This window comes from Myotis davidii, unplaced genomic scaffold (assembly GCF_000327345.1).
Source record: "Myotis davidii unplaced genomic scaffold, ASM32734v1 scaffold819, whole genome shotgun sequence".
NCBI classification, from domain to species: Eukaryota; Metazoa; Chordata; class Mammalia; order Chiroptera; family Vespertilionidae; genus Myotis; species Myotis davidii.
Window position 1 is genome coordinate 92651 of NW_006291486.1, and position 10194 is coordinate 102844.

Sequence of the window (10194 nt, forward strand, 5' to 3'; positions counted from 1 at the left end):
TTGAGGTTTCCAAAAATGTCTTGATGTTCCTTCTTTGCCATCTTTCAGAAAACAACCTTTGTTCCTTACTGGAAAGATTGCCATGAAACAATTGGTCAAACAGGGTACTAGGCTATTTCTGCAGTGGGCTTCTATTAGTTTCAAAAGTTTAACTCAATTCTTTGTTTTTCTGGTGACATCCAAAGTCCAGGAAGTCAGCATGTCTCTCTCAGATATGGACTTCAAGTCAGCCTTGGTTAATACAACCATACAATTTCCAATTGTAGTTTTATTGGATTTGTGCAAAGAAATGTATTGCCATGTGTTAGTCCAGTGGTTCTCAACCTTCCTAATGCCGCGGCCCTTTAATACAGTTTCTCATGTTATGGCGACCCCCAACCATAAAATTATTTTTGTTGTTACTTCATAACTGTAATTTTGCTACTGTTATGAATCATAATGTAAATATCTGATATGCAGGATGTATTTTCAGGGGTCACAGCCCACAGGTTGAGAACCGCTGTTAGTCATTAATAATTGCCAAATTCTGAAGGGACTAGGTAGGGAGAAAATCCTGTCCCTTTAACCAAACATTAACTCTGTATTAGACAGCTAAAAGAAAGTAATTAGCATTTCCTAGATTTGCATATATATTCCACAGCTTCTAGAAAGTGTGCCTCTTGCAACACAGCAGTATGGTGCAGCACTCCAGGTGAAAATCAATGAGTTAGCTTCTAGTCTTCCAGCCTGAATGAGATTTTATATTTATCTTTAACAATTTACTGAGTGCCAAGCAACAAGAAAGCCTAGGTTGAGCTGCTTTGGCTCACTGGGAAGTAAGAAAAAGGGGGACTTGGAGACAGGGGGCTAGCCCAGGATGAGCTGCCGCTGCCCATTGCTCCCCTGGTTGTAAGTCTTGTGGGGTCCCTTGGAGTTTAGGAGATAAATGCTTGTCAAATACCTTGTTTATCATATCCTTTGTTTAGTTAACTAGCTAATACTTAGTTTTATACTTTTGAACCTGTAATATGCAGGGTACTGTATGTACAAAAGAGTTGAGCATATGGAGACATGAAAGATGTGGAAGACATTTTCCAAAAGTTTTATTCTAGAATAAAAAAAAATTTACAAAACCTAAGTGCTAGACAGATATGAGCAGAGCAAGGATGTTGGGCCAGGTACAGAAACTCATCAGGGAAGAAAGCCCCAGATTTCTTGCAAGGGGAAAAACTGGGAAAATAAGAACCTCGCCCCCAGGGTAACCTATCCTCCCCTAGCATGCAGTTTGGACCCCTGGTTCCCCCGTTTACTGAAAAAAGAAATGTTAACAAATGAACTCAAGTCTAGGCCATAGGAAATTATGAAAATCAATCTTGACTTGAGCAATCAAAAAACTGCTATGATTAAGTGTGCAAATGTACATAATCATAACATTAAACCTAAATAATTTTAGTGGGTTTACACACATTGTGAAGCTTACTCAGGAACTCTGTAGGAGTCAATATGTTTCCATGTTAAACACTCTTGTCTTCGAGATAGAGCAAATTAACTACATTTCCAATCATTAATGTGAAAAAAAATTCTGATTATAAATTAGTATTTAATAAAGGTAATAAACTGGATACCAATTAAAGCACATGAAGAGAAAAGAGGTAATATGCAAACTAGCCAGGATGCCGTAACAGTCACAATTTGCTCAGGAGGAGGTTGCACGCACAGATGGGCAGGAGGGGACTGCTTGTGCTGTGAGACAAGCCACAGATGGTGCAGCCCCAGAGCTGAGAGGCAGGGGTGCATTCCCAAGCCGCCACCGACTCCCAGCCCCAGCAGGACAGCCTTGGCACATGAGCTGCAGAGGAAACACCTTTTCTGACCACTCATTGGCTAGGCTCCCGGTATGCCATTCACAGCATTCTTAATAACTTGGGTTATAAGAATCCAAGAAGGTGATCTAGGGTTTTTCCACCTCACTCCTGGAGGAAAAAAAACAAAGATCTGCTGCTGGAGAGGATAAGGAATGTCATATCCTGTCCTAGCTGGTTTTCCTTAGTGGATAGAGCCTCAGTCTGCAGACCACAGAGTCCAGGTTCGATTCTGGTCAAGGGCATGTACCTAGGTTGCAGGCTCCTCCCTGGCCGGGGCCCAGGTCAGGGCTCATGCAGAAGGCAACCAATCGAAGTGTGAAGTGTCCCTCTCCAATTGATGTTTCTCTCTGTCTTTCCCTCTCTCTTCCATGCTCTCTAAAAATCAATGGAAACATATCCTCGGTTGAGGATGAAAAAAAAAAGAAAGAAAGAAATGTCATATCCTATGAAAGACACATCTTGAAAATGCCTAAAGAAGTTGTCATTTTTTTTGTGGTGAAGGGACTGGAGTCCATGTTGATAAAAACACCTTGGTGGCCGGCAGTGGCAGCAGCAGCGGGGTGATGGAGGTGGCGCCTTCCCATGATCAGCCCTCTGAGGGAAGCCAGACTGTGGCTTAAGCTATCAGTAGGACATCCCCTGAGGGCTCCCGGACTCTGAGAGGGGGCAGGCTGGGCTGAGGGACCCCCGACCCAAGTGCATGAATTTTGTGTACCAGGCCTCTAGTTACATATAAATATCTAGAACATATTTCTTAAGGCTTCATGTGTGACTGGGAGGGAGGAGGAGGTAGCCTTGCTCTAAAGGACAGCAACTGGAGGGAGGAAGGTGGTTCTTTATTAAGTACTATTATGCAGCTAGGAGTAAGGTTTTCACAAATTTTATTTTGATCAGATAATACCCTTACTCAGAATTTATACCTGCCCACAATAATCAAACCATTAAACTGAAACTCAGCACAACCTGAACAATTATAATGGCCCTTCACTGGTCTTCTGCTACTATGCTTATTTTCCTCCGGCCTATCCTTCACATTGTTAACATCATCTGTTTTATCACACACCAAACATGTATGTCCCTACCCCAAGAATTGTAATTGGCTTTCCCACTGTCTACAAAATGCAACCTAAACTCCTTGGCATGGTGTATAAGACTTTCCATAACCTGGCTTCTGTTATACATATACAGAATCCTTCTAATCACCATCCTAATCACCACACACACACACACACACACACACACACACCCCTAGTGTACAGACGAGCACCTCCATAGTTCCCGGAAAACAAATGCTTTTCCTGTTTCCATGCCAAGGTCAGTTATTTCCTCTCCTTTCCTTCCCGTTTATTTGCCTAGGACACTCATTCATTCTTCAACTCCAATTCTTCTCCTATTTACTCTTTAGACTTCAGGAAGTGTTAAGTTCAGCTTTCCTTATTTACCCCTTACCTTGGTATTTAATTAATTAAAGCAGCTTAGATATTATCCTTTAATGATTTCCACATCTGTTAACCTGCTAAATCCTTCTCTAAATGTGGTTCTTGGACCAGCAGCATCAGTATCAACTAGAAACTTGTTAGAAATTCTAATTTTGAGGATCCATCTCCAGGTGTATTGAATCAGAAACTCTAGGATTGGGCCCAGAAATTTGTGTTTTAACAAGACCTCTAAGTAATTCTAATGCTCATTAAAGTTTTTAAACCACTGTGTTAGGCAAATTATCAGGACCTGAATCAAAGATACCCATAATAGAAACTCAATTAACAGCGTCTTAACCCAATAGGGTTTTATCCTATCTAATAAAAGAGTAATATGCAAATTAACTATCACTCCCTCACTTCGTCACTCTGTCACAAAGATGGCGGCCGCCACAGAGCTGGAGCAAGCAGGAGGCTTGGGTTGCCCAGGCAATGGAGGAAGCCAAGCGTCCTGCCTGCCCTGGCCAACCCTGAGCTCCACTCAAGGCTACAAAGTTTCAATTATAGAAGATAAATAAATCCCAAATACCTGCTTCCAGCAACCATGGCCTCCAATCAAGGAGGGGCGTGGAGCCTTGGTTGCCAGGGGCAACCCAGGCTTTCAGCTGAACCAAGGCTACAAAGTTTCAATTATAGAAGTTAAGTAAATACCAGATACCTGCTTCCAGCCCACGTGCATGGCGAACCTGAAAACAGCCATCAGCCCCTCAACCAGGCTGGCCAGGCACCCCAATAGGGACCCACACCCTGAAGGGGGTATGGTTAGCCTGAAAACAGCCCTTAGCCCCTCACCCAGGCTGGCCACACCCACATGGGGTAAGGGTCCCTGCCACAGGGGGAGCTCTGCTCAGCCACAAGCCAGGCTGCCATTTGCCAGCACAGCGGTGGTGGTGGGAGCCTCTCCTGCGACCTCAGCAGTGTTAAGGATGTCTGACTGCAGCGTAAGCCTGCTCCCTGTTGGCAAGTGGACATCCCCCGAGGGCTCCTGGGCTGCCAGAGTGATGTCTGAGTGCCAGCTTAGACCTAACCCAGCAGGTGGACATCCCTCAAGGGGTCCCAGACTGCAAGAGGGCACAGGCCAGGCTGAGCGACTCCCCCTGAGTTCACAAATTTTTGTGCACCAGACCTCTAGTCTATAATAATAAAATGATAATATGCTAATTAGATGGGATGTCTTCTGGATGTCATTCCGAATGTCCTTCCTGATGAAACCAGGGCCGGAGGGAAGCCAACCCGGGTCCTGGGTGCCTGCGAGTGTCCAGAAGAGGCAAGCAGCCTGGGTCCCATGTCCCGGGTGCTGGAAGAAAGCCGGTGTTGGTAGCCAGGGGAAGGAAGGCCTACTTTTACATGAATTTTTGTGCATCAGGCCTCTAGTTTTGTCATAAATGATGAAGTATGGAGGTAGGCAGTAGAAGGTAGCTTACATAAGTTAATAAGGATGTAAATTCTCTGGAGCTTCCCAATTCACAACATGTAGTGTTCATCTTCAGGCTCACAACATGACTGCTTGCCAAGTGAATCTTTCCCTTTTATCAATAAAACTATAATTTCTCCCAGACCACTTATTTGACTTCACTTATATCACAAAACTATGCCACATAACTATAACCAACTGCAAAGGCTCTTGGAAAACCAAGCTTTCTAACTGGATACTTTATTGATTTTTTTTTTAAAAAAAAATAGGGTTCTGATAGCAAAAATGTTTGGGTAAGAAATTAGCACATTTTCCATAATCTGGAATAAATTATTTGTATCACTTAACAACAAGAAAATAAAGAGGCAGTTCATTTAAGAATGTGCTCCCAATTTTTGTTTTCCTTATGAGAATATTAATCACTATTTAATCATTAATCTTATAAATTAGGTTAAACTCAATGAATTTGCTGATGTGTGACCTTTTTAATTTACAAAGTAACCATTTTTATAAGATTCTGCTAAATAAAAACACATCACTTTGGAAACACACTTACTTATTAATATACTTACAAGCTACAGAAAAACCTCATATACTTTTTAGTTTTTTGCTTTATCAAAGGAGATAAAATGAATTCTAAAACGTACTAAAAAAGTTGAAGTCTATGATCTGAACTCCTTGGGCAATAAGAATCACAACATATAGTATTACATGTGCCCTTTTTGGGAACTAGGCTAGAAAAGGTGACGAATCAATGAAACCATACTGCTCAGAAGATAACTCAAAGCACACTCTAACTTTTGGCCAGTCAGTACATTTATATTCAAATTTGGTGCCCTTTATTCTTAAGAGGGCACCAAATTCAATATTTGGCTTGTAGCAATCAGCATGATTTTGAAGAAATGCATTTCCAAAAGTGTGTTTTGTTTTCATCAGGTTGCCATGTAGAATGACAACTCCAATTTTTTTTAAAGTTGTACAAGGAATGATTCATGAACTATGTTGGCATCAGATCTGTATTCTCATTGTAAAAAGTAACCCCTCAACAGCCCTGGCTGTGTAGCTCGGTTAAAGCATTGTCTTAAAATGCCAAGGTTGTGTGTTCGATCCCTGGTCAGGGCATATACAAGAATAAACCAATTAATGCATAAATAAAATGGAACAACAAATTGATGTTTCTTTCTTTCTCCCTTAAAATCAATAAATAAAAAATTTTAAAAAGGTAACACCAGATTTTTAGCAAAGCCAGGTTTTTGTTATGTATTATGCGGTGATAATTGATAGCCAATTAGTTTTTCTTCACTGTCCCTGATTCTATATGTGGTCTTTGGTATTAATATTTTGTAATGTGTATTCCTTTACAGTTCCCCACATAGAAATGAAGAAAATAACACTTTTACAGAAGATTTGATTGAAAAATTTTTAAAAAGTGAAGAAAAAACAATCACACAATTCCTAAGTAGAATGATTACTAACACTGTAACACATTTATTTTAAGAACTGTGTATTTTTTTCTTGCACATTCATGCTCAGCATTTGTACTAAGAGTACATGTAGTGTTAGAATTTGGATCAACTCAGAGAGTCCCTAGACCAGCAGTTCTCAACCTCTGTGTCACGACCCCTTTGGGGGTCGAATGACCCTTTCACAGGGGTCGCCTAAGACCATCGGAAAACACATATATAATTACATATTTTTTGTTTGTTTTTTTAAATTTGAAATATTTATTGTATTTCTTATTGCATTTCTTAATATCCATAGTACTCTTTAATCAAGAATATAAAGTCATCTACTTAGGTTTCACCATTTAAAGTTGAGAATATTCTTAGAAACACATTATCTTAAAGTAACAGATTGGAATGATAAGCAAATAAGCTTGCAAATAAAGCAATCATCAATACCACACATTTTTCCTGATCATAACTCCAACATAGATATATATTATTCTCTAGGCCTCACAAATTCTAAAGAATCCATTTTACCAGTACTGGGAGAGTATGCTTTCAACCATGAAGCTGGTAGAAAAGACTATTTTATATATGGAGTGTGCTTCTTAATAAAAAGCCTCTCTTCTCTCTCTACTACCATGCATGACACAACAATAGCTGTATATGAAGAGAAAGTGACTTTCAATGACAACCATCACCCCAAAAACATGAATAAATCCCCATGTCTGGAGCCAGAGGAACAACACAGCACCCTCTGCTATGCCTGCCTCTGTCTGGCGAACAGCAGTCTGGCATGTCTTTAATGTGCCCAGACTTTTCACCCCATATATTGCTGGGTTACCCCTGGGGCAACTGTTTGGTACTGAGGATACCTCTGAGAAGTTATTCCTTACAAAACCTAATACACTATGTTTATTTTTTAACAATAGAAATTCAATTGCCACTATTCAAATCCTAGATTTGCTCATGCTTACTTCCCCTCCTTGCATAGAGTTGAATTAAAAGTACTTTGTTCAAGGAAGTAGTCTGGTCAGAAGAAAACATTGTTCTGTAGGAAAAGGCACTCAAATTTAGAAACTTTTCTGACCAGAAATAAGAGAGCCTGAAAAGAATAAAAAACAAACCAAGAAAAACACACCTGTGTGTTCACTGTGACTATGGATTCATGATAAATTATCCCACAGCCTTTCTTGGCTGAAGAGCAGGTATTGTTCAAATTGCCCACTGGTCCTCAATAACACAGAGAAAGAGTCTTAAGGACCGTCTGGATATATATGAATACTGCACTGCTTAACAATGAGGAAACTGACCAGATGAGTGAGGCACTGGCAAAGAACAGATGGTTGGTTGGCTGGTTGGTTGATTGGTTGGTTGGTTGGTCAAGGCAACTTAGGTAGGATGTCAGCACCAACTGGCCCTGCACCAAGTCTCCCTCCTGCACAGTTACTCCTCCCACACAGACATGCTCCTGCCTCCCTTCTTAGGCATCTATTTAGTTACAGAAAGTGTGGGAGGAAGAGAGGTGCTCTAGGAAAACAAGATGGAATCACACAATCGGAGGCTCACCCAAAACGTCAGAGGATGCTGAAGGAAAATCAATCGTTAAGACAGCATTCCTCCCAATCAAAATTCACTTGCATGTTATCTTGAGGACCCAGTACAATGCTGCCTTGGTTACCGTAGGGGAGGGGCCACTTTTCTCCCTCACTCTTTTTCTTCACAATTTCTTTAGGAGGAAGAGTACATCAATGAAGCTCTTCCTACAGGCCCATCTTGATGCAAACTGCATGCAATTCAGTGTACGTACCACAGAAGACGGAGAAAAATTCAATGCGAGCACCAATTGTAAAGACATCCTTCTAAGCACTTATAAAACAAATATTATAATCATGTATGTATTTTTTCTTTGTGTTCATCAAAATGTCATAGCACGCTTGAGAACAGGCTGTATAAAGCATAAAATGCTAGAAAAACCTAGTCAAAAGTTGCTTGCTCAGTATACAGTTATGATTACTGAAACTCTATGTGGTTAAAATGAAAAACACACAGCCTGTGATAAATGTTTATTCCACGTTTCAAATTGTGACCTGCGGCATTGGCATGAGCTTTGGTGAAACTGCGAAGTCATACCCGGTGCTCTTTTTGATGTCGTCCACTGTCAGGCCTTTCCAGAGTTTAATCAGAGTCAGCCCTTCTTGCTGTCCACGTCAAACACAGCCTTTTCAGTGATGATGCGGGGGACACACTGCTTTCCAGTTAATGGCAATGTACATTTCTCCATGATTTTATGTGTATTTCCCCTTGCAGGATGCTCCATGGTGACCACCACCTCGGTTTTGGCACTGGACACCAGATCCATAGCACCTCCCATTCCTCTCACCATCTTCCCAGGGATCATCCAGTTAGCCAGGTCACCAGATTTGGAGACCTGCATGGCTCCTAGCATGGTCAGGTTGACATGTCCTCCTCTAATCATCGCGAATGACTCATCGCTGGAGAAGTAAGAGGCTCCTGGAAGAAGAGTAACTGTTTCCTTGCCTGCATTGATTAGATCTGCATCAACTTCATTTTCAAATGGATATGGACCCAAACCCAGGATTCCATTTTCACTCTGCAGATGGATAGTCATACTTGGGCTGATAAAGTTGCTGGCCAGAAGAAGTAGGATTCCTATGCCCAAATTAGCATACACGCCATCCTCAAATTCAAGAGCTGCCCGCTTGATGATGCGCTCCCTCACATTATCTCCAGGTTTTCCGGATTTGGCTTTTACATCTTCCTATTTCCGGGTTGATAAACGCTCAATTCTTTTCTCATATTTTTCTTGCTTTGTAAGGCAATGTACATAAATCTTAGGAATATGGATGTCTTCTGGGGCAAAGGATCCAACATCCACAATTTCTTCAACCTCCACCACTGTAGTTCCCGCAGCTTTGCACATGGGCAGGTTGAAACTCCGTGCACTTTTCCTGAAAATAATGTTTCCTGCACTGTCTGCCTTCCAGGCTTTCACCAAGGCAAAATCCCCTGTAATCGCTTCCTCTAAAATAAAATGTTGACCATTGAACTCCCTCACCTCTCCTGGCTTACTGGCAATGGCGATGCTGACATCCTTGCACTTGATCAGTGCCCCTCCTTCTAGCACCAGCGTCCGATAGCCTGTGCTGGTGTAAAAGGCAGGAACTCCAGCGCCGCCAGCACGAATCCTCTCTGCCAGTGTGCCCTGAGGTGTCAGCTCTACCTCTAATTCACCAGATAAGTACTGTCCCTCAAATTCTGCATTTTCTCCCACGTACGAAGAGATCATGCGCTTTAACTGCTTGTTTTGAAACAAACGGCCCAAGCCAAAGTTGTCAACCCCTGCATTGTTGCTGACTGCAGTGAGCCCCTTGACTCCGGTCTTCAGTAAACCTAGGATGAGATTCTTGGAATGCCACACGGCCCGAAGCTACCAACCAGGATCTTTGCACCATGAAGGATATCTTTTACAGCTTCCACTGGATCTTTGTAAAATTTGGTATGGCGACATGTGCTGGTTGAAAAATGGCAAACACCTCCCTTGGATGGGGGCCTCAGGAGCCGCGCAGCGAGCTGCAGAGACCTGGCCAGGAGCAGAGGAGTCGGAGAGGTGCCATAATGAGCCCGGCAGGGAGGCAGCGGCAATTACATATTGTTTTTGTGATTAATCACTATGCTTTAATTATGTTCAATTTGTAACAATGAAAATACATCCTGCATATCAGATATTTACATTACGATTCATAACAGTAGCAAAATTACAGTTATGAAGTAGCAACAAAATAATTTTATGGTTGGGGGTCACCACAACACAAGGAACTGTATTAAAGGGCCGTGGCATTAGGAAGGTTGAGAACCACTGCTCTAGCGTCTTCCAAATGTGACCAATCAGGTTCTCCCAAAAGGATCATTATGAATTGATGCATTGAAACATAGTCAGTGTGTTTCCACCTTGGCGATGTTCAAATTGTTCCATCTTTGTGGCTCTGGGG

The 10194-nt window shown here is 41.8% G+C and overlaps 1 pseudogene; it reads right to left on the reverse strand.

Annotated features, from left to right (window-relative positions):
* Positions 1-6454: 6454 nt before the first annotated feature.
* Positions 6455-9839, reverse strand: LOC102762739 (annotated as a pseudogene).
* Positions 9840-10194: the final 355 nt, after the last annotated feature.